At 42.9% G+C, this 25381-nt stretch overlaps 1 pseudogene; it reads left to right on the top strand.

The window, feature by feature from the left end:
* The first annotated feature begins 10766 nt into the window (after window positions 1-10766).
* Window positions 10767-12234, top strand: LOC112311183 (elongation factor 1-alpha 1 pseudogene; annotated as a pseudogene).
* The last annotated feature ends 13147 nt before the right edge of the window (window positions 12235-25381 follow it).

The raw sequence follows: 25381 nt of genomic DNA, 5'->3' as shown, positions 1-25381 counted from the left end.
GCAGAGAGCTGTATATTGTGGGGGATTTGATGACAATTCTTGGAGTAGAGAGTGAATTGTAAACTCCAGAATTCCTCCATTTATGATCAGTCACATTGTCATGGATGGTCTGCCCTGGATTTGTGTGGCCTGGGGACGTGGCTCTAACACGGCATTGATCTTAACGCCTACGACGAACCTGGCACCGTGCCAGCATTGTGGGGGTTAGAGGTCTACCTACTTCTTCACGAATGGTTTGATATATTTGAAGAAAATCTTTTTTGTTTGTTTTAAAGCACCATTTCTGTAGCAAGTACCATGCTAGGCATTTTACATTGATTCTCATTGGATTCTTCTAACATCCTTGGGAGGTCGGTACTATCCCCATTTGATGGATGAAAAACTGAATCTTACAGGGACTGAGGCACCTGTTTAAGGTCATGCAGCCAATAAAGGGCAAGACCAGGAATCAGAGCCTGGAGTAAATTAAAGAACACAATGTCAATTTTAAGGAGATCTGTTTATTATGTATGGATCTCACTGAATCCAGAGAAATGAAGAGCCAGTTAGCTCTGGAGAATAGTGTTTTTTAACCACTGTTGATGGAATATTAGTTCCAGAAGATGTTATTTCTGTGGGGGCCAGGGGAAGAAACAGATAATTCTGTAGTCACATGTGAGAAGTGGCATATCATTTTCCTCTTAGTGATTTACAAAGTTCACCAGCTTAATGAGGCCTCAAGAAATCCTGCAAAAGGAAGTTTGTTTTTTTTGACTTAGTTTAATCCATCCAGTGTTTCCCAACTTCCTGAGGCAGGCGATCAGCAGAAGACCAGTTCGGGAGATGGTGGTTTGAAGGACGAAAGCCTTTGGAGAAGCAAGCACGTGGGCACCCTGCCATCAGACAGTTAAAGTGCCATTTCCTTTGTAGCATCCAGAGCCTTTGTGGGTCATCTTAGATGCCAAAGGAGAAGGGGTCAAAGCCATACAACCCAAACTCAGCTTTGCTACAAGTAATTCTGTAAAGTCGCATTTGCTGCCCGTGCTAAAAATGATTATTTTTTGATCGAGATAATTCACATACCATAAAATCCACCCTCTTAATGTATATAATTCAGTGGTTTTAGAAAGATTTCATAAGGTTGTACAACCAACACAGTGTCTAATTCCAGAACATTTAGTCACCCCAAAGAAACCCTACATCCATGAGCAGTCACTCCCCATTTCCCCTTCACCCCACGACTGGGCAACCACTGTCTACTTCCTGTCTCTGGATTTGCCTATTCTGGACATTTCAAATACGTGAAGTCACACAATATGTGGTCTTTTTTGCCTGGCTTCTTTCAATTAGCAAAATGTGTTCAAAGCTTATCTGTATTAGAACATGTATCAGTACTTCATTCCTTTTTAAGGCTGAATAATGTTCCGTTGTCGGGTGTGTGTTGCGTCTGCAGTTTGGGAAGCAAAGTGGCAGCAGGAGAGGACCCAGTCCTCCCAGTGACTGGGACAAACTGTGAGGTGGATCGTTTTTCTATGCCTGTTGCTCACTTGGATGCTTTGTGTGGAGGAACTTGACCCTGAGACCAGGGCTGGGGAACCAGGCCTGGCCCATCAGAGGTCTGTTCCAGTTGAGGTGTGTGACCCAAGCATGCCTGGACTCATCAGAACAGAGGCCTGTCCCCTGGCTAGGGACGCTGCGGGTCGCTATGTTAACCTTTTTGTCACCACTTGCAGAGAATCTGCCTGAGAACAGATATAGCATAATGGAAAACAGGTCTTGTAAATCACCTAAAACAGCTGGATCACATAAAATACTTGGGTAGTTTTTGATTGGTAACTGTAACCACCAGAAGGTTTAAGGTGGGTAGGATTGAAACCTCTGTCATCTTGCTTTCCTATTGAAAGGTGAGCAGGTCTCCCAAATTCTATGACATATACAGACAGCTAGTAAATAAACATTTAGTTGTAAGCAGGAGTCAAAATAGTTCAATCAATTTGTTCTATTAGCTTTATGAATTTCAAAATTCTTTCTCTTTTATGTCTGCAATAAAGAGCCTGACTTCATTTTTTTTTTTTCCATGTTTGACTACTGACAACTTTTAAGCCTCATTCCTGTCTCTTCCCCTTCTGTTCCATATGGGCAAGCTGATCAGGAAGCCTGGGTGCTCCTGTGGTTCAGTGGTGGGGAGAATGCCGACCATGCAAGCCCTTTTCCTTGTGTGAACCTACCTCCTGCTCCCACTTCTAATCACCATAAAAACCCAGGCCAGCCCCTTTCCTTCAGTCTCCACATCTGAATCCAATTTTGGGTCAGGGTCCATCTTGTGTCTGCAGAGTGGCCACATCAAGGTTGTTGTGTGGAAGATTGACTTGAGGCAGAAACGATGGTATCCCAGAGGCAAGATTCTTCTATGCTGAGCTCAGCAACAGATAACCAGAATGCTTCCAAGCCTCTAAACCCCTGGCTTGACACATGACTGGTTAGGGATGAATCACAGTGGAGTAAGGGGCACTACTAGTGGTAAAAGCCATAGCTCTGGTGGAAATCATAGATGCTATTAGACAATCCACATATCCTGATATCTTTAATTTTACTGTTAAGAACCCATTCCTAACAGTCATCATGCTAAGTAGTCACTATTTTCTTACAGTTACTATGTTAATAGGCAAAACCTCTGGTGTTGATAGAGATCTTCTAATACTTGATCTTTGTAGAGATCCTGGATCCAACTTTGCCTGATGTTAGTCTTTTTGAGAACTTAACGATTATATGAGCCAATCAATTCCTTTTATGTTTCAGTTTAAGCTGGTATGAATTGGGTTCCTGTCAGTTCCTCCTAAAATACTTCTGCACAAAAGAGAATGCTAAAAATGTAGAGTTGGAGGCTCAACAGGCCTATGTCTATCCCTCCTACCTTGTTTCTCAACTTTCAACTAGACAATTCTGATATTTGTATGTTGGGAAGGGAAGAATCCTCCCATCTACCCTTTTGTTCTTATGGTTGGACTGGTAATAAAACAATAAAATAGACACAAGACTGGTTTAACAGGAGGAAAATCAGCAATCTAACGTGTGTGCACGGGAGAATCACAGTATGAGGCTCAGGTTATAAAATGAGTCTCAAAGAAATGATCAAGCCGGGTACCTTCTTTTACTATTTAGACAAAAACAATAAATTGGTGAGAAATCGACAGGACAAAGAAAGTGAATGTTCATTATAAAGGAATCTAAGCAAGGTCTGGACATTTGTTAATGAGGAATTTAAAGTAGTAAATTAGAAAAGAGGCAGTAGGAATTGATTATCTAGACTTTCGGCTCTGATTTGTTTAATTCTGGTGGTAAGGGGTGTCTTCAAGTGCTGGGAAGGCACCTTTCACGTGGGAGGTTTATTTCCTGAACCCAAGGACACAGGGAGGGTCCAGGTGCCCTCCTGGTACCAGCTGCTCATCAAGTAACTTTAATTATAAGTAATCAATATGCCATTTTGGGGTGGGTTGTCTTGGGCCCCAACATGTGTAACTTAGTGTTCAAGGAAAATAGTAAAACCTTCGGTATCCTAATTTAGCCTCAGTTCTCACTACCGGAAGATACAAATCTCCGCTACTGCAGTGTTAAGTACTGTCCTAAATTTTAAAGCTGCTTTAGTGAAACCTTCTTCCACTTTATTCCCCTCAAGCCAAACTTCATGGGTGGGCACTTTGTTAAACAACTTTCTGAGAAGACTGGAGCACTGAGACAAAAATGGGAAGCTTTGCCCAGCCTTACAATACATGTTAACAATGCAGGAGTCACGAGAATCCTCGAAAATAAACATCACCACAAAAGAACGATCCTTGTTTGTTTTTCATGCAAATCAGCCTTTGCAGAGGAGTTCAGTGTTTTTAAAACCAACTGAGGTTAAAAGGCACTGAGGGCTGCCCTGATAAATCTCTGCCTCTGCTCCAGGGTGAAAATATGGTGGTTTTCCACTGGATCTCTGCCTTTTTGGTTCTTTGAGTCATTCAGGGTTTATAACAGTAAGATGACCAAGAGTAGTTGAACAGCCTCTACACAAAGAGGTGGGTCCATTGGAATGTGTAGAAGACCAGTGGTTTCTGTGCCCCAATTGTTTCTGTGCCCCTTCCGTCCGATGCCTAAATGCAAGGCACTGTGTTCTCCACTGATGAGGTGATGGGGCCCCCAAGACAGACATGCATTTGCTGACCTTACGCTCCCGTGGGAAGATGTTTAATCAGCAAGGAAAGGGATATGTGACTAGAATGATCTCTAAAATCAAATAGTGCTGCAAAGAAAACAGTAAGTAGAGGGAGAAGACAGCCGATAGACTTGTTAGAAGTGAGACAGGGTTGAGAGATTTTAGGAGTGGGGACAGAGGAGTCAGCTTTTAAGAGGTAAGCCAGATAAGCTTTTCGATGAATAAGGGAACTGTTATCTGTTGTCCTGTGCACCTGAATTGTCTCTTATAACAAGGCCTGAGTACAGGTCTCATTGTAAGTTTATCAGACATAAATATTGTTAGGAAGACTTAGCGGCTAATCATTTAACAGCTGGGGTGGGGGTGGTTGGTAATCACTCAAACCTTATACTGTGTACTTAACACTAAAGATATGGCATAGAGGTATGACATATGACAACTTGTTCAAAGTTGTTAGGGTCTGGCTGTTTGATGTGTGGTTCACTGACTGGCAGCACTGACCTCCTGGGAGCCTGTTAGAAATGCAGGATCTCAGACCCCACCCCAGACCTGCTGAACAAATCTGCTTTTTATTTTTTAGTTGTTTATTTTGAATAGTCCATTTTTATTGTATTTTTCCATTAACATTTTTCTCCCCTATATCCTCTTCTACCTCCACCCACCCCTCTGCCCCCCACAATCAGTACACTGTTGTCCGTGTCCATGAGTTCTTTTTCTTTTTTGCTTGATCTCTCCATTACCTCCTCCCCATCCCTCAGAGCTGTCAGCCTGCTCTCTATCCATGAGTCTGCCTCTATTTTGCTGGTTAGTTCAGTTTGTTCATTAGATTCCATATATGAGTGAAATCATATGGTAATTGTCTTCCTCTGATTGGCTTATTTCACTTAGCATAATGTTCTCTAGGTCCATTAATCTGCTTTTTAAACTAGATCCCTGTGATTCATGATTTGGAGGTGCCTTAACATTGGAGAAGCACTGGCTTAGTTAAACCAGAGATAAGAATGAAAAGAGCTGGAATCTGTACTTAACCTAGGCCATGGGTTTGTTCACGGAAAGAGACAAGCAAATCATGAGGACTTAATGTGAAAGCTACAAGCAGGTACCAAGGAGCTGCCAGAGTGCAGGGGAGGAGTGATGATGCCTGACTGGCACTGGTGGAATGGGGAAGAGGAGGAAGCTCAAGGAAGTCTTCCAGAAGTAATGACCCCAATGCTAAGATGGCAAAAATTGGTCAGATGTGTATAGGATTTTTAAGTGGAGGAAGGTCATGCTGATTTGCATGTGACGCACTGAGAAGTTTGTGGGAAGACGGCTTGGGAAGGTAGAGCAGAGTTCAGGAGACCAGTGTTCCAGATGACACCAGAAAGAGCTCAAACCTTGTGGTTGGATTCATCCAAGCTCAGGAGGCCTCAGGAGGAAGAACCGCTGGTAGGTTTAGGAAAAGACAGTATGGAGCAGGCCGGGACGGGAAGGAACACAATGCTTGAGTTTACACTTCACTGAATCTTACCAGGTAAACGTGCATGAGTTTTCCCCCTCCATAGCGAATATAGAGTCCCCTTCCCTCCTACTGCTGGCCTGCTCCCTCTCTCTGCATAGGGTACAGTGTGGAGGTTAGAGGTATCTTGACCCAGCTCAGACCTAATTGGCCCTGAATGGTGGTTAGTGGACTTAACAAGAAAGAGGGGCAGACTGGCTTCAGTTATTGGCACATCATCATTGCTCCTTTTTACTCTGGGTTTCTTGCTCATGAACATATGTAGACTTCCTAAAAGTGTTGGAGAACTTTCGAGGGAAGGAGGAAAAACAGGGTCCTTGACTGTTAATGATTTAGATGGTTCTATGTTTAGCAAACAGAGGGCAGATCTGAGATTGAATGACTGTTGCCAGGGACTAAGTCCAAAAGTCTCCTTGACTTCATTTTAGAACAGTGGTTTCCTGAACTATATTTTTTTAAACAGAAGAATTTTTTTTTTCTGAACACGAAAGCTCAGTCCATGAAACAGCTGAAAGTGATGCTCCTGCTGTGTGAGGATGGGCGGTGGTGATCGTGAACCTCTCCCACACTGGGCCTCTTGTCTACCCGGAACTGTGGAACCACAGGGTTCTTGAGAAACCAGTTGGAAATCAATGTTTTGGTATAAAAAGATATGCAAGCTCAAGGCTTCTGTGGATGGCAACTGTTAGCAAGTCATATACAAGTGTATTCCTACGCAGCCAGTCCTGTGGCCCTCACATCCTAAACGTAAAACTAAAAATAACAAAACTAAACCATAGAGACAATAGACAAAACAATTGACCACCATAAATATGCTTAATAACGTGGATTTCAAAAACAATACATACACTGTAAATTGAATATATTAAATCATGAGGGGAAAGGAAAGTTCTCGGAAAGATCAGGGGATGGATGTCTCCCAGTCTACCTAATTTACCACTTGCGAGGCGGAGAGACTGGTAGAGGACAGCTTAATCTCTACCCACCTCTTTCTTGACGGCTGGTGCTGGTGGGAGCCAAGCAGCCACAGAAGAGAGTGTGTTGGAGGAGCGCCTGGCAGGGTGAGTCAGGCTGTGCCTTGAGTTCAGCAATTAGGAGGCTGTTTGTTTGCTTCCTCCCACTCCTAAGCTCCAGCCTCCCCTCAAAGACAAAGAATTTGTTTTAAAAAAACACACACACAAATGAAGGAAATTCCCCAAAGAACCTTACTGGGGGAACAACACAAACATTCATTGTAAACAGCAGGTTTGTCTTCTGACAGGTTTTGTTTGCAAATGATAACAATTACAGGCAATTTTTTATTTCAATTGGAGGAGCAGGTATTAAAAAGGGAGGCGGAGAAGGAGAACGAGAGCAGGTGGATCTCCCTAGTGCCTTATTCACTCTCAGGTCTACAACCTAACACGAGTGTGGAGGGCTAGGCAGTGTCTCCTCATTCCATTAAGTGAGATCTAATTGTGGCTGTTCGGTCTGTTGGCAGATGCAGTTTCTACATAACAACAGCCCAGAGACAGGGCTGCGTGATTAATGCCTCCAGTTGTCATATGCCCCATTATCTGTGCATTTGCATAACTTAATGGTTTAGGACAGGGGAGAGAGGATGCTTAATTTAATGTTTAGCAGGCCCTTGATAGCTGAATAATTTAAGAACTGTCAAGGGGGGTCAGTCCTGCAGCAATTCAGCAAGACAGCTATGATTTCTGCATATCGTTAAAATTCTTACTTAGGATAATTTTTTTTTTAAGGAAAAAAAAGAACAACAATGCCTGAAAGGAAGCACTGCTCCCCCACCCCCACCTTCTGTTAACCGTTTCTTCCCCAAGGCAAATGGAAATTTTTTTTCTTGACAGTAGTCAAATGCCTGAAGATAGCTGGGCTGGGGTGTGCGTTGGGGAAGGTTATGTTCTCTCTTCATTTATCTCCTGCTTGAACCCCAGGAACTTCTTCCCTCCCATTGTGATTGGTCTCCTCCTGTTCTCTTTGTCCCCTCAACCATCTCACCTATTGGTGCCCCTTTTTTATGAGCTATTTGCAATCCTTCCCCCAACCTCTCAGCCTCTAGCTGAAAGGCAGATGGGGGAGTGGTGGGGGGAGGAGCATATAATTTGCTTAAAATCAACAGCCCAACCTTTCTTCACTAGGAAACACTGTCAGTTTCATTAGTTGCTAATGAATATTATTAAACTAATCTGTCATTTGTTTTCTAATTATATGTCACCAGGCATGACAATGGCAGTGGAGGCGACTACTGGTGAATTTTTTTTTTTTTTTTTTTTTTTGAGTAACAGCTAGAAGTGATTAGCAATATCTTGAACCTGGGTGATTTCCGCCCCCCCCCCCCCCATTCCTTAGTCTTTTAATTTTTCTCACTTACATTTATGATATCACCAGGATCTTCAACACCACCCAGCCTCTACAGCCCACTCCCAGAGTTAGACCCTGGCCCATGCCAAATTTAGGGCAGCCCCACTTTTGAAGTCTACAGCTTGGAGACCACAGCTTCCCATTATTTCCATCATGAATTTATGGGTCTGGAAGTTGGGCTGGACTCAGTGGCTCCACCTTGCATGCATTGGGTCACTCAGTGCTTAAGTGGTCAGCAGGGTTCAAGTTGGGTTTGTTTACGTGACTGACACTTTGATAGAAGTGTCTGGTTGGATGCAGGGCTCAACTGCCCACCCTCTTCTTTCTGTGGTGTAGGCCTCTCCATGTGATTCTTCTAGTAAGTAGTCAAACTTACATGGTAGCTCAGGGCTTCAACAGTCTAAAGATCAGAAGTAGAAGCTTCCATTGTCTAAAAGCCTGACATAGAAGCTTACATAGTATCATTTCCACCATATTTTATTGGATAATGCAGTCAGGGTCCACCCAGACTCAGTCTCCTCCTAATTTGAGCAGCTGAGTGCAGCCCAGAACAGTCACACATCCCTACAAAGTGGCCCCTCTGAAAGTAAGTGGGTTCAGGTTTCAGTTGGGTCCTCAAAGCTGCCTGGTCAGCCTTCTCGGTGCTTCTCTCATTTCTCTCCATCTTCCCGTGATAATTATTAGAAATGTTTATCCCTCCTGAAATGCCCAATCTGACTCTTCCTCTCAAAGGGCCTCATTTGATATACCGTATTTTGCCATATATAATGCACACCCACATTTTTGGCCCAAACTTTCAGGAAAAAAAAAATCTTTTAATTTCTTAATTCAATTTCTTTATTTATATTTAGAAACAAAACCAATTATTGTATTCCAGGGCATTATTTTGCATATGGATATCATCATTGCTTTCTAGAGTTACACTTTTAACACATAAGCATAAATAAAAGAATTGAAAACATTTATGTAGGCATGGAATTAGTACTCCCCATGTATAATGTGCATCCTTATTTTTCCCTCAAAAATTTGGGCAAAAAAGTGCACATTATACATGGCAAAATATGGTAATTCTTGAAAGGTAGCCTTGCTTTCTATTTCTCAGGGGCATGAACATTCTTTGTCACCTGAACACATCTACTTCAAAACCCTCTGTGTCAGAGATGTCCTTCCTTATTTTCAGATTGGTCCTCCCACTAACTGCATCCTTCATTTTGTCTCTTTCCCTCAAGGTCTGATGACTATTAATCATTCCTTCTCTGGGTTCATTCTCAGCCTTATAAACACATTCAGTCTTGTCATTGACATAACAGTGCTATGGTTTTTGAAAGTTGTCTGTATGAATAAAACTTCACTTTCTATTCTTTTTTTAAATCTACTCTTCTGCTCATTGCATTCAGATTCTTAGACCTTCCTGATATCACCTTGGAAAAGGCTGCCAGGGGCTCCTGATCATGGTATTTAAGGGTCAGTTTTCAGTCCTTATCTTGCTTGGTTTCTGCATTGTTAACCACTCCTTCCCCCTCAAGCTTTTTCTTTAGCTGCTGTTATTCTCCAGCTCTTATTTCGTCTATTCCACTATTTGTTTTCAAAATCACTTAAAGATTTTTCTACTTTTCTTGACCTCACTCTTTCCCCAAAGTTAACATCCCCCTGAAATCCATCCTTGGGTCCTGTCTCATGCTGTCTGTTCTCTGGTCCTGATGCAACTCGTGAGCCTGCACCTGCCTGTTCTGGAGCCCCAAGCAGATGGACCGCAGATTTCTTTCCTGAGCAACCGGCTACTGGACATCTTGACTTGATATCCCACAGACAACTCAAACTTCACATAGCCAAAGCAGTACACATTTCTCAGCCTGCTTCATTTCCCATTAGTTCAAACTGGTGACCTATAATTCTTTTTTAAAAAAAGATTTTTATTTATTTTTAGAGAAGGGAGGGTGAAAGGGAGAAAGAGAAGTGTTTATTGGTTGCCTCTCACACACCCCCATCTGGGGACCTGGCCTGCAACCCAGGCATGTGCCCTGACTAGGAATCGAACCTGTGACCTTCCAGTTCACAGGCTGGTGCTCAATCCACTGAGCCATACCAGTGAGGGCTGCAACATGCAATTCTTTTTGCTTCTTTTTCTTGCTTTCCATATTAACTTAATCACTAAGTTACACTAATTCCTTCTAAGTATCATTCAGCTTACTTTTGGGACTCTCATGTCAATCCTTATTATCTGGTTAGGATGATGGCAAATAGATAACTGGGTTCCATTCATTGCATCTCCTCTACCCTCTTCTGTTGTCCACATAGCCACCAAGGAAATGCTTCCAAAACGCAAATTTGAATAACTTACTCTCCTACTCAAAATTCTTATATAATAGCTCCCAAATGTCTAAAGGTTAAAGTCCAGACTTTTAGCCTGGCATGGTAAACACTTTCTGCCTCCCAGCTTCATCCCTCCTCACCCCTTCTCACACCCCTTTTCACACCCTTGCTCCAACCTCCTTGCTATGTTATGCCTTCATGCTTTTACATATGATGTGTTTTTTACTGCCTGAAATCATTCTTTCTCTTTTTATATGCACCTTCACTTAAATGTTTTGTTTTGCTTTGTTTTGTTTTGCAAGAAACTTTAGATCTTACTCCCTGGGAAACATTTGGCATGTCTGGAGAAATTCTTTGTTGCCACAAGTTGGGGGTACTACTGGGCAGGTCTGGTGTTACACGTTATACACAGGCTTTTTCGCAACAGGTTTGCCTCCAGAACACAGGTGTCAAGAAAACCACCACTAAGTCAAAGCCAAAATGGGAAACGAAAAGACTCACATCAACATTGTGGTTATTGGACACGGAGATTCTGGCAAGTCTACCACTACTGGCCATCTGATCTACAAATGAGGTGGGATCGACAAAAGAACCATCGAAAAATTTGAGAAGGAGGCTGCTGAGATGGGGAAGGGCTCCTTCAAGTATGCCTGGGTCTTGGATAAACTGAAAGCTGAACGTGAGCGTGGTATCACCATTGATATCTCCCTGTGGAAATTGGAAACCAGCAGGTATTATGTGACCATCATTGATGCCCCAGGACACAGAGACTTTATCAAGAACATGATTACAGGGACATCTCAGGCTGACTGTGCTGTCCTGATTGTTGCTGCTGGTGTTGATGAATTTGAAGCAGGTATCTCCAAGAATGGGCAGACCCGTGAGCACGGCCTTCTGGCTTATACACTGGGCGTGAAACAGCTGATTGTTGGTGTTAACAAAATGGATTCCACTGAGCTGCCCTACAGCCAGAAGAGATACGAGGAAATTGTTAAAGAAGTCAGCACCTACGTTAAGAAAATTGGTTACAACCTTGACACAGTAGCATTTGTGCCAATTTCTGGTTGGAATGGTGACAACATGCTGGAGCCAAGTGCTAACATGCCCTGGTTCGAGGGATGGAAAGTCACCCGTAAAGATGGCAGTGCCACTGGAACCACACTGCTGGAAGCGCTGGATTGCATCCTGCCACCAACTCGGCCAACTGACAAGCCCCTGCGTCTGCCTATCCAGGATGTCTACAAAATTGGTGGCATTGGTACTGTCCCTGTGGGCCGAGTGGAGACTGGTGTTCTCACACCTGGCATGGTGGTCACCTTTGCTCCAGTCAATGTTACAACTGAAGTAAAGTCTGTTGAAATGCACCATGAAGCTCTGAGTGAAGCTCTTCCTGGGGACAATGTGGGCTTCAATGTCAAGAACGTGTCTGTCAAAGATGTTTGTCGTGGCAGTGTGGCTGGTGACAGCAAAAATGACCCACCAATGGAAGCTGCTGGCTTCACAGCTCAGGTGATTATCCTCAACCATCCAGGCCAAATCAGTGCCGGTTACGCACCTGTTCTGGATTGTCACACAGCTCATATTGCTTGCAAAGTTGCTGAGCTGAAGGAGAAGATTGATCGTCGCTCTGGGGAAAAAGCTGGGAGATGGCCCAAAGTTTTTGAAATCTGGTGATGCTGCCATTGTTGACATGGTCCCTGGCAAGCCCATGTGTGTTGAGAGCTTCTCCGACTATCCTCCTCTGGGTCGCTCTGCTGTTCGTGACGTGAGACAGCCAGTTGCTGTGGGTGTCATCAGAGCAGTGGACAAGAAGGCAGCTGGAGCTGGCAAAGTCACCAAGTCCGCCCAGAAAGCTCAGAAGGCTAAATGAATATTATCCCCAACACCTGTCACCCCAGTGTTAATCAGTGGTGGAAGAATGTCTCAGAACTGTTTGTCTCAATTGGCCACTTAAGTTTAATAGTAAAGGACTGGTTAATGATTACAATGCATGGTAAAACCTTCAGAAGGAAAGGAGAATGTTTTGTGGACCATTTGGGTTTTTTTGTATGTGGCAATTTTTAAGTTATTAGTTTTTAAAATCAGTACTTTTTAATGGAAACAACTTGACCAAAATCTGTCACAGAATTTTGAGACCCATTAAAACAAAGTTTAATGAGAAAAACAATAAACAAAACAAAACAAAAAAACATTATACACAGGACTGCACCTCCCCCACACCACCACAAAGAATTATCGGGCTTCAAATGTCAGTAGTGCTGAGGTTGAGAAACTTTTAGATCAGCTTTTGTTGTGCTGCTGTTCCTTTGTACATATATTTTATATCTTCCACATGGCATTTTATTTATTTGAACCATATATTTTTTCCCTGTAGATTGTGTGAGCTGGAGGACAAGATTTTGTATCCTGGCATATAAATCATTTTAAGGATTATTTATTTTAAAAATGGCTTTTGTTGATATTATTCCTGAATTTCTTCTGTTGACTAGACTGACTGTTCTTGAAACCATTGTCAGTCATTTACACTTTAGAGTGAATGAGGCTTCATTAGTTCTTTGAGAATAGATTGATTGGTATAGGAAGGTAGCTTGAGAAAGGAGATGGGGTGCAAAGGAAGCACTAAAGTTGTTGCTTGTCTCATGAGCTTCTCCTTTTCCATTCTGAGGATTTGTAGATTCTCCCTGTTCTTCTCTTTAGCCCCAAACACTTTTCAGAATGTCTCCATACAGCCTTTATTTACCTTAGTTCCTTAGGCCTTCAGACAGTAAAAACCAAGAGGAGAATTTCTGTCTGTTGGCTCCTGGTCCCATACCCACCCTTCCAGGCTCTGTGTATTCCTGGGGGGCTAGAAGTCTGCAAACTACATTTCTAAAATTTCCTTGCCAAGTGGCTTCTAGTTACTTTCTGCAATGGGAGGCACTGGTGGGAGATTAGAAAGCAGGAGGAAGGGAGGAGACAACTTTTTCTGTGCTTCTGAGGCAGTAGTGGAGGTAGACGAGTCTAGATTCTTGGTGTTCTGCCCAGGAGGACCATGACTGCTGTAGATGACTTTAGGGTCCAGACTTTCTGCAAAGAAAACATGGCTGTGGTTCCAATGGCATGACAAGGGGGTGCTCTGGCATTGGCATAGAGATTATGGGCTCTGAGAAACATTTTCCCTTTAGCTTCTCTAGTCCTAGGGATGGGAGCAGCCTTTTGCAATTACTAGCCTCTGGCTAAGTTTACCTGTTCCCTTTCTCTCTGCCAGCTTTTACCAGATTTTTCTATTTCCTGTATTAAGTTCCTTCAGTTTTGAAATACCTAGAGTGGTTTCTCTTTTCCTGATGAGATATGGAATAGTACAGTATTCGTATGTCACATTCCCATTTCCAGGATTTTTTTTTTTTTTTGAGTTATGGAAGTTTAGATTAATCCTTGTAAAATGTTACTTCTTGGAGATTAGGATGTGAATTCTAATAAATGTGGTGTTTGAATTCTAATTCAAAGAGAAAAATGACCCCTTACAGTAGTAAGATTTTTATCTTTTCTACTTTAGAAGGGATTCAAAGCAAGATCCCTGACACTACCCTCTTAAATGTTTATATCCTTTTGTTGAATGGATTGATAAGTTTTGATCTAATTTTCTATTCTCTTTGATGTTAAAAGAAAGTCCTGCTTTTTACTGAGGAAATACATTCCTTGGATATAATAACTCTGAATATCAACAACAGAAGAAGTACCCGGTTGCTTTGACAATCTTGCATGCTGTATTAGAATGAAACAATTAAACAGGAGCCAGAATAGCCTCATTTGCTCCATCTCATAATCACATACCAAGCAGGCATCTCTTCTGAGAAGCTATTTCAAACTTTCTGGTGCCTTCTATCATAATTAGAATACAATTCAAGCTACCCCAGATTCCCTACCCTCTGTGATTGGTTTTTGCTCTCCCCCACCCCCACATTATACAGTCTCCCACATGCTCATTACTCACTATGCTTTAGCCATAGTGGCTCATTTTCTGTGCTTCAAATACTGAAAGCTTGTACCTGATGTTGGTTTTTTTTTTATACTTGTTGCCCAGAAAACTCACTCTAGATCTTCTCATGGTTAACGCATTTTTATTGTCCAATTCTCAGATATAATACCACCTCTTCAGAGGTGATTTCATTGATGATCCTATAAAAAGTTGCTTCTCATCCCAGGTCACTCCCTATTCTGTAATTCTGTTTACTATTTAATAGTTCATATTACTGTGTTATCACCTGAAATTATGTAACTTATTTACTTGTTGATTATCTGCCTTTTGTTAATGGAATGATAACCCTTTAAAAACAGGAAGTTTAATACATTTTTTTCACAACTTTATCTCCTGAGTTAAAGATATTCCATGGGACATAGGTGCCTAACAGATACTTGTTAAATGACTTAATTAACTGTGCCCACTGTTTCTACACTTGATCAAGTATGTATTGTATATGTACTCTGTGAGTGGTGCTATGCTGAGGAAGAAAGAGATAAGACATTATTCCTCTCTCAACTAGTGTTCAATGTGGAGGGAATGGGCTGTGCCCATAACCACCACCCTCATCCCAACAAGAACCAGTTGATACCGAGTGCTCGCAGTATGCCGGGCAGTTTGTTAAGTGTCTATAGACTGTATTTCATTGAATCTTCTCAATGACATAGGTATGAATAATTGTTGGGAACTGCCCCACCTGGTTTCAGAAGCTGTAACCAACCCCATGGCTAAGGCTGAGTAAAAAGACCTTGGGACCATACGTCACTAAGGAGACAAAGCTTATCTTCCTGGCAGGGGCGCCACCTCTACCCCCTTTACCTCACCCTGCTTGGCCCCAGGCAGATGACTGGTTAGCCAATGACGGGTAAGATTCCTCAAGGGAGGGACAGCCTAAGACAGGCACAGTCACAATGGGGCCATCAGGGAAGGCCTTGGGGGACTATAGAAAATGGGGGTGATGGACCCTTACCCCTTGTCTTTGGCATAGCCTGAGTCCTCATTCTGTCTGTAAGAAGTCTCCTAATCTCTTGGCTGCCTTAATTCCCCAACAGGACTTACACCTGAAACAATGCCAGAAGGTGGTGCAACCCTGGGCAGGAACAGGCAGTTCCCAGGGGAGATCAGGCCTAAGAAAGAATGCATAAAATCCTGTGAAACATGCTTTGCTAAGAATGGCCCTCAATTTTCTGATAAGGGTCCAAGCATAAAATGAGTTTGTTTCCCAAAGTTTTATGGCCCTTCAGCTAACTGGCTAGAAAATCACTTCTCTTGGGTATCTCTATGCTTCTCTCCCACTAGATGTCACCCCCACTTCTGAACCCCACCCAATCAGCACCCTTCTATAGTCCCAATAACAGCCGATGTTAATCACTTGCCCTCTCAGTGCAGATCTTCAAAACTCTTACCACATCTTGTACATCCTCTAATCAATCGACATCAAAAACATAAAAAGCATTCTAATGATTAAATTAAGCGACCCTGAGGTGGGAAGGAATGACAGCCATTCTGTAGCCAGTCTTCACTTCAATGTGCAGTTAGTAACAACAAATGTTTCTAATTCATATAAAGGCAAAAGACGAGACAAAGGAGAGAGAATCTTTCCAGGCATTGTGGGGAAGAGGCATAGTTTTCAACTGGGCTCTAAATTTCATCAGACTATTTTCCCCTCCTATGTGTACCCCACTCACCTTTCCCTTCCTTGCTATTCCTTCCTAAAAGATTAGAAATGGGAGAGGGCCCTGAGTTAGCAATAAAGTCAAGGACATGACAGAGTAAGCCGTCATAGTTCTTTGAATGTTATCTATTGTTTGATCATTACTGCCTTACAATGATTGATGAGCTTTACCTGTATTCCTGTGCAAATTGAACCCAATAAAAGCCCATTGAGGAACAGGCTCAAGGCCCTTCTCTGAGAGATTGGCCATCTTTCCTCCGTGAGCAGATCATGTTTTGGTAGACTTATACTCATCTGCAGTGGCTGGGGGTGGGGGCTCTGTGGGTGGAGTTCCCCCCCCCAAATAATCCCATTTTACAGGAGACAGAAGTTAAATCCAGAGTGGTGGTAACTACCTTAAATCATAAATGTTCTATAGGACAAAGCTCGTCTTTGAACTTAAATCTGCCTGAGTCTAAAGCTGTACTTGTAATCTCTTTACAAGACGTGTTTTTAAACACCTTATTTTGCTTTTCAGGATGCTTGTTATATTAAAGAGGTAGAATTTGGTTCTTTAAGTCACCTCCTCAATTTTAAAGAGAGGCAGATGAGAGAAAGAGAACTTTATTTCCTATTGTAAGGCAAGGAGTTTTGTTAGCTAAACAAAAAAGCCTTGCAAACACTGGGTCATTGCCCTTGACTTTACTGCTAACTCAGGGCCCTCTCCCATTTCTAATCTTTTAGGAAGGAATAGCAAGGAAGGGAAAGGTGAGTGGGGTACACATAGGAGGGGAAAATAGTCTGATGAAATTTAGAGCCCAGTTGAAAACTATGCCTCTTCCCCACAATGCCTGGAAAGATTCTCTCTCCTTTGTCTCGTCTTTTGCCTTTATATGAATTAGAAACATTTGTTGTTACTAACTGCACATTGAAGTGAAGACTGGCTACAGAATGGCTGTCATTCCTTCCCACCTCAGGGTCGCTTAATTTAATCATTAGAATGCTTTTTATGTTTTTGATGTCGATTGATTAGAGGATGTACAAGATGTGGTAAGAGTTTTGAAGATCTGCACTGAGAGGGCAAGTGATTAACATCGGCTGTTATTGGGACTATAGAAGGGTGCTGACTGGGTGGGGTTCAGAAGTGGGGGTGACATCTAGTGGGAGAGAAGCATAGAGATACCCAAGAGAAGTGATTTTCTAGCCTCAAAGGACCAGAGGTGACTGAATCCCATGGAGCCATATGGTGGCAGCTCTTAACATCTTGTTTGCACATGTAACAACCAACATTATCCTCTATCTCTGTGTGCTGCTATTGAAACCTCTATTTTCATCTTCCTTTTGACCCACTTTGATTGCAGTACTGAACATTTGATTAATTGGCCAGCAGGGGAGAATCTTACTCTTCTAGGGAGATAAAGATAGTAGAACTTTCCTGTCATTTCCACAATTTCTACCTAGTTACTTGACATACTTGGGATTTGCTTGATTAGCCTTGTGAAGTCACTGAGTCCTGGTTGGAGTTACTCCTCATGGGTGGAAAAGAAGTAGAGGAAACAGGAGAAGCCACTTGTAAGCATTAAATTTATAGAGTGACTATTCTGTATAATATTCTTGTCTTAATATTATGTTTGTGGTTCTAGAATAAGCTTAAGTCAGGGTGGGTATGAGGGTAAATCTGCTTTCATTTCAGAGAAGGAAGAGGAGAAGGAACTCCTAGCTTTCACTAGATTTTTGTGGGAAACAGATCTGCTTCATCCTACTGGAAACTATCAGCTTTAAACAAACTCCAGAAAGACTCTCTGTAAAGGCAGAATAAATCTACCCTTACACTTCTCTTGAAATAACAAGGAGATGAAATACAAAGAAAAAACCTTGTACTTACTAACATAAATCAGCCCTGTTGTTGTGATCAGCACATATGGTATGGTAACATTGCCCACTGCTCTGAGACCCGCTAATGGAAGACCATATGTGCTTCTGCAAGATCAAAACACAGTGGGCCTGGTTTAAGACTCCGTGGTGGCCCCAACTCCGAACTTACTTGCGTTTATTGGTTTGTGTTTCTGCTTTAGCACCACTCTTACCACCAGAGTCTCTCACCTTCTCTGTTTTTCTTTCTTATCTTTCAGGAGTTGAGAGATAAGAAAGATAATTTAAAAACTTGTGTTTGGTCTTCATAGAATTCTTTTAGTGGACAGTGGCCATGAGAGAGAGACAGGTGCCAGGACGGGGAGATATTATATTGATAGTGCCTCTAGGACTGACCAATCTCTTTCTGCTGGGTACTTTGCCTTCTTCCCTCCTCCAGCTTTGAGATATAACAGACATAAAAACTGTATATATTTAAAGTGTATAGCATAACTAGATACACATATACATTGTGAAATGAGTACCATGATCAAGCTAATTAACATATCTGTCCCCTCACATAGTTACCTTTTCTTTTTTTTTGTGGTGAGAACACTTAAGATCTACCCCCTTAGCAAATTTCAAGTATATAATACAGTGTTATCAACTACAGTCATCATGCTCTATGTTAGATTCCCAGAAAAGGAGTTGAGTTTTGGAATATACTAATTACAGGGAGTAATATAGACAGATTTAAACAAGGATGGAAAGATGTTTTATTTGTTTTTTCTCTCCCTCCTTTTTAATTTAAATTTAGACTGGAAAAAAAAGAAGGCCCTGTATTGACTTTCATACATAAATTTAAAGCAAATGAATGACTTAATGAATGAAGCAGGCTACATAGCCTCTTGCATTATTGTGGGTATGAGCACAAATGAAACCCAAAAAGTTATTAATAGGACCAGATGCACAGAACATCTTTTTTCTTGGGAGCTCAAAGAACTTTGTGAACATAAATGCATTTATCTTTGGAATGTCCCTTTGAGAGTGGTGTCTGGTTAACATATTACCCTCTGATTTGTTATGGCCTATGCTTAGCTTCTTTTCCTGTTCACAGGAGATCCTAGATAAGTCTGAACAAGTCCATGATGAATACCAGACCTCATGTGAGACAAAGATTTTAATGCGAGAGAAACAGAAAAGCCACACACATACATGTTATTATCTTCTGAGTAAAAAATTATACCCTATTTGTTGTATTAATGAAGACCTAATCAGTTGTGATTTTCTGAGTCCTTGCCCGGAGCATCCCCACTACACCAGGATACCTGCCCGGACTCTTCTAGGCAGACCACTGTCGGGCTAAGTGACAAAGGTTTTACTATGAAATCCTATGCATTCTCATGTATATATACTTTTTCTTGCTAATTAATCCTGTGCCATTTCAGTGATATAAAATCCTATTGTTTCAAAGTCAACACTCACCCTTTAATCCAAATTAGGCTAAAAGTGATAACCATCCTGAAAATTCTGTGCTACGTTTAGAAGTTCAGTGGAGACTTCCTGACTCCAAAAGCGGACATGGCTGGCTCTGTCTGTAGCAAACTGACATGGTGGAATAAATAGCAACTAGTCATGTTAGGTACCAAGAGATGGCATTGTTCGTGGCAATGATTCCCAAACCCAGGTGATCATCCAAATGAACAGGCAGAAGGTTAACATCACCAGGCCCTCATTTCTGAGGATTCTGATTAAAGAGGCCTGGGGTGGGGTCCAGGCATCTACCTAAAAAGCTTTCTTTGGTAATTCAGATGATCAGTGGTGTAGGGAAACACTAGCTGTAAAATCCTTGTCTTGCATTTCAGTTCAGCTTCTGCCATATATTCATTCAACCAACCAACCATCTAATCAACTGCCGTTACATGCCAGCCACTGGGCTGAATGCTGGGAAACAGAGGTCAACAAGGAAGACATCCTGGCTAAACCATTTAACAGCTTTCAGCTTCATTTCCTCATCTTTGAGTAGGGGTTAGGTGAGATTTCAGGTCCTGCCCAGCTCTAGCAGTCCATGATATTTAAGAAACTAAGCCCCTGACCTCCTAATGGGCCTTTCAACTTCTTTCTGGTTCTTATTGCCAAGCTGACATTCTCCCATTTCAGTTTTCTACCTTGCCTTAGATTTCTGCCTCAAAGCAACAGTCTTCAGTGCTTGATGTCAGCCTGACTGAAATGTTAAAAGATTTCTTCTCTACTTCCAGAGGCTATGGGGCTGAGAAGTTAACCAAGGCTTCATCAGGGCTACTTATGTTCCTGTTCATCATGGTAGCACTACTGACAGGTTATAAGGGACAGCTCCTTATAGGTCTTAGAGGCCCAGTGGAGCTAGATGTAAAGCACCAAACACAGGTGAACATGGGGCAAATCTGGACCTCCCGAAGCAAATGGGCTGCACTAAGGGTGAGGGCACATTTGGAAAGATGCTCCAAATGTGGCCCTGAAGCTTCCTCCTGAGTGAGGCTAGCTCTGAGCTGCCTGTTGCCTCTGGGGTAGAAGCCCCAGGTCTCGGGGCAGGCTGGGTGCTGGGGACAGCCAAGTGGAGGGACTCAGGGCAGATCCTTGTAGCCTAGGCTGTGGTCTGGCCTGGTGGTTGGGCCCCTGGCCTCTGTGCTGGGCTTTGCCGGACAGCTGGCGGTGCTGGGCCTTGTTGGTATGAGTGGCACTTGAGGGCTTCTTGGTGGTATCCTGAGCCCTGTGCAGGGTATTTCCTTGTGACCTTTTTGCAACAGTGGGTGGGCAGGGATGCTATGAGAGGGAGAGCTGAGGGCACTTCCTGGGCCAGGCTCTGGCCAGCTTCTCCATGGATGGCACCTCCTCCTCAGACCCTGCCGGGCCCCTTGCTCAGGCGGTTGTGGTCTGAGCAGCTGGCCCCTGAGCAGTCCCTGTTCCTGACAGTGGTCACAATGTGGTTGGGGTGGTTGGACTACACTGACTTGGCCTTTGTAGTCATCAGCCCGTCCAGCTCGCCTGCCTCCTCCAGTGTCTCGTCTCTCTCTGGCAGCATCTCCCAGTATTCCCAGTGGTGCTCCTTCTGTTCTGCTCTCCCTTGAGCCGCTGCTTCATCTCTGTGGCTGCTGAGTTCCGCTGTGGAAGCCTGTCAGTACTCCCTCTGCTGCTTCTCATGCCAGAGCTGCCATCTTGCTTGCTGTTCTGCTACCACAGGGAAGCCCCGGGGGGGGGGGGGTGTGCTTGCCTGAGACGTTGCTGCCACCGCCTCTGGATGTGAGGGCCCGTCTCCTCAGCATCTTACCATGTGGGACTGGGGGCGGGTGCAGGAGGGGGTGGAAGAGTCAGAGACCCAGCCTGATTTTAGGGCCCAGTCCAACCTAAAACAACGTGCCTTGTCAAAGCTATTGAGTTTTCAAGACTGGTGCAGCTACTGTGGAAAACAGTATGGAATTTCCTCAGAAAACTAAAAAGGAACCGCCTTTTGACCCGGCAATTCCACAGGATTATATCCTAAGAACTTTGGAACACCAATCCAAAAGCACCTATGCACCCCAATGTTCATAGCAGCACAATTTACAATAGCCAAGTGCTGGAGGCAACCTAAGTGCCCATCAGTAAATGATTGGATCAAAAAACTATGGTATATTTACACAATGGAATACTATGTAGCAGGAAGAAAGAAGGAAGGAGCTCCCACCCTTTGCGTCAGCATGGATGGAACTGGAGAGAATTATGCTAAGTGAAATAAGCCACGTGGTGAGGGACAAATACCATATGATCTCACCTTTAACTGGAACCTAATCAACAAAACAAACAAGCAAGCAAAATATAACCAGAGACATAAGAACAATCTGACAGTAACCAGAGGGGAGGTGGGAGGGGATATTGGGAAGGGGAGAAGCATTTTCAGGAACAACTATAAAGGACACATGGATAAAACCCAGGGGTGGGGATGGAAGCAGGGGAGGGAGGTGGGGAAGGCTGGGGTTGTGGGGGAGGGGGTAAATGCAGACAACTGTAATTGAACAACAATAAAATAATTAAAAAAAAAAACCCTGACTCTATGTAAATTTGGAACTATCTAGATGGAGAGAGTATGGAAATTTAACCTCCGGAGGTTTCTTTAGAAATCTTTTCATGATCCTGGAAAGTTAATGTTGAGCTGATGCCACTTCTTGTGATCAAGGAGATTGTCCCTCAATCACAAGGGTACAAGTATCTCACTGCTCCTCAGAGTGAGCTGTAAAGGTTGCTGTCTCAGCAGACAACCAGAGTTTTGTTGTGTTCTTCCCTGGGGGAGGAGAAGGGGAGGGGAGGAACTCCTTCTCTGAGTTGTCAAGGCTTGGCCCACTCAGATGGTTCTGGAAGCCAGGATTTAATGTAAGTCAGTGTGGCAGATGGTGGAAGGTCTGGTTTAAAGGGCATGGCTGTTACTCAGTCCTAGTGATGGTGGCTTTTTGGGAATGTGAACCCAGTGTTGCCAGATCTTCTGAATTTTTCCAAAAGCAACCGGAGATCCAGATTATGATGGCAGACAATTCAAATGATATGTGCACACATACTCCAACCACCTTTGAGGGTACATTGTTGGCCGGTCCTATAGTAGTCCTCTTTCTTTGTTTGCTACTGGAAGTAAGTGGAGGGAACACACAACTTCTTCAAAAAAGTTCACTCCGCTGGTTCATGTTCACTGTGATGGAATCCAAATAGTAGATGCTTGAGGTTGAAATGTAGGACATGACCTCTGATCTAACTAATCATTCCAAGGTCCCAAGTGGGAACTTGGGATCTGAGTGAGATTCAGCAGGGCTACTGCTTACACAGACTTTTCATTGGGTAACACAGCATTTGGTATGCCTTTGACTCTATGGCAGAAAACCTGCACAGCCTTCTGGTTTTGCATTAACGCATCTCCATGTGGAGGTTCCTTCAGCCCGTGGTGGGTCATCTCAGTGGGCCAAGCCTGACAACTCAGAGGAGCTCCTCACCCCTCTCCTTCCCCAGGGAAGAACACGAAGATTCTGGTCGTCAGCCAATTCAGCAACCTTTATGGCTCAGTAATGAGCAATGGAAATATTCTATCAAGCACACTGTTCCTTTCTTATATCCTATGCCCCCCTAACTTTAGGGGTAGGTCCTTTTAATCCTTCCCCTTAAGTTACCACCTTCCTTCTGTTCTCAGGCTGTGGCTTTCTCCAGATTTCTCCATGTTTGACCTACAAAATGGGGTGTAAATCATAGCTGTTCTCTTTCCCCTATTATTTTTACTTTTGGGTGGGGGTGTGAAACTTAGAATCCCAAGAGTGTTGGAGAGGAGAAAAGAAATCAGACTGGTCTTTACATTAGGTGGTGAATTGAAAAAGTTTTTATTTTCCTTTGTTTTTTTATGGAGATGTGAAAAAATTTTTAGATATTTTTACTCTAAGATTTAAGATCCTGCCACTAAGTCAACACATGAAACATATCTCCTACAACTGCATAACTTTCAGGTCACATTTTGCTAAAAGAGCTTCTGTATCCTTCATGATCCCAAGTTGCATTACACAATCAACTGGATACCATGTTTGTATCAGTCATGGTCTTGGAAAAATCAGCTGTCATGCCTTAATTGGATAATTTGTAGCGGATTTGAGAAAGGGATTATTTGTGCATAGAGCAAAATCACAGGCAATTATGCAGTATGCTGGGGCCAGAGACAGGGGCTGCCTGTGGGGGCCTGTAATATTACCCTCAGTGCAGATGGTGACCACTGGAGTCTAGAGCTGGGGCAGGCTGTATGCACGTGGACAGCTGCAGGAGACAATCAGCTTGTGGTCCTACAGAGGGAAGGCCAGAGGGGAAAGTATTCTGACCTCATTTGCTTGTCTCCTGTGTACTGTCTTGCCTCTCCTGGGGCCCAACCCAACTGGAAGCTTGTTAATGTAGACCATCCGGGCCATAGGGTGGAGAGGGTAGAGAGCGGGTCTGTAGAGGCAAATGGAAGCTATCTAGCACATTTTTAAAAAATCAAGGACTTCCAGATGTAGTTATGAGGCGCCAGTTTGATCTTAATTCAGGCAAGTAGTTCTTAATTTTAGTTTGAACATTCTGGTACAGAAATGCTATCTCAACAGATAGCATTTGAATAAACACAATTAAAGGAATGAGATGCATTGCAAGGATCAACTCATGGTTGTTCATAAAATTCAACAAATATTTATTGAATCCTTACTATATATCCCTAGTGTTGTGGTCATCTTATCTGTGAACCATATTGATGTTACTGTAATAGAGGGCAAGATTAAATGATATTTATGTTGAGCTCTTCTTTGTATAAGAGACTGTTCATCTGCCCTTCATGTGTCATTGTAGCGTGAGTCTTTCATATCAAGCATGCTTTGTACTGTTATAATCTTATAGGTGGATGTTTGCCAGGAGCTGACAAAGTAGTCTTTTTAGCAGTTCAATTAGTGTTGTGCAAGTTTTTATTTATAGAACAAATAACATCAAAATTGCAGTCACAGTTTCCTTCTTGTAAAATGGGATTAGATGAGATAATGCATATATACGACTTTAAAATTTAATGTGTTTATATTTCCATATTACCTTTTAAATATCATCCTTGTGCATGTATAATTTCTATGTGTTAGGAGAATTGATTTGCAAGGGAAAATACTCCCAACTGCAAGTGGAATTAGGTGTCATATTACTAGGGCATTGCTTCCATCTCTTTCTTTCAGGATGTCTGCCCTTCTCCAGAAGGCTCTGTCCTCAGGCTGGCTTTCTTCAGGGGATAAAATTGGCCACTCCTGTGTCAGGCTGCATACCTATTTACCACATGACTTAGCTTGGTCTGCCATAACAGAATACCACAGGCTGGGTGGCTTAAACCACAGGAATTTCTTACAGTTCTAGAGACTGCAAGTCCAACATCAGGGTGCTAGCAGGGTTGGTATCTGATACAAAGACTTGTCCTTGGGTTGCAGACGACTGTCTTCTTGCTGTGTCCTCACTTGGCCTTTCCTTGCTTCCTGTGGGTAGAGTGAGAGGGGAAGCAAGCTCTCTGGTGTGTATTTTTTAGTCACCTAATATCGGCTGTGGGTGTGGGAGACTCTTTTCAAGGGTTAGAGCTACTTCCACCTTGTGGTACCTCCATCTCAACACATACTTCCATGGTTGATGATTCAGTTGGGGGCTGATAGAGGGTATTACTGTTAAGTGTTATGGCTCTACAATGACACATATCACTGCTAATCACAACCATTTGTCCAGAATGAGTCACATGACCCAAAGGTAAAAGAAGCAGTATTCTTCTCGTGCACCTGGGAGTGGGTGAGCCCAGCACCCCGTGTAGCCATATAGAAAGAAAACTTCACAACGCAGCCATATGTAAGGGAAATATCTTCCAATAAGTCTTCTGATGTTAGAGCCACAGAAGTTTGGTGACATTTTCAGTCCCCTAAAAAGACCTTGTTTTTCATTAGTTCTCAAAATTCTAGAATTCGCCATGTCCTGAGAAATTTTAAATAGTGGCCCAAATTT

Source organism: Desmodus rotundus, chromosome 1 (genome assembly GCF_022682495.2).
Source record: "Desmodus rotundus isolate HL8 chromosome 1, HLdesRot8A.1, whole genome shotgun sequence".
NCBI classification, from domain to species: domain Eukaryota; kingdom Metazoa; phylum Chordata; class Mammalia; order Chiroptera; family Phyllostomidae; genus Desmodus; species Desmodus rotundus.
Note: the sequence above shows the minus strand (reverse complement) of the source record. Positions and strands in the feature narration are given on the sequence as shown.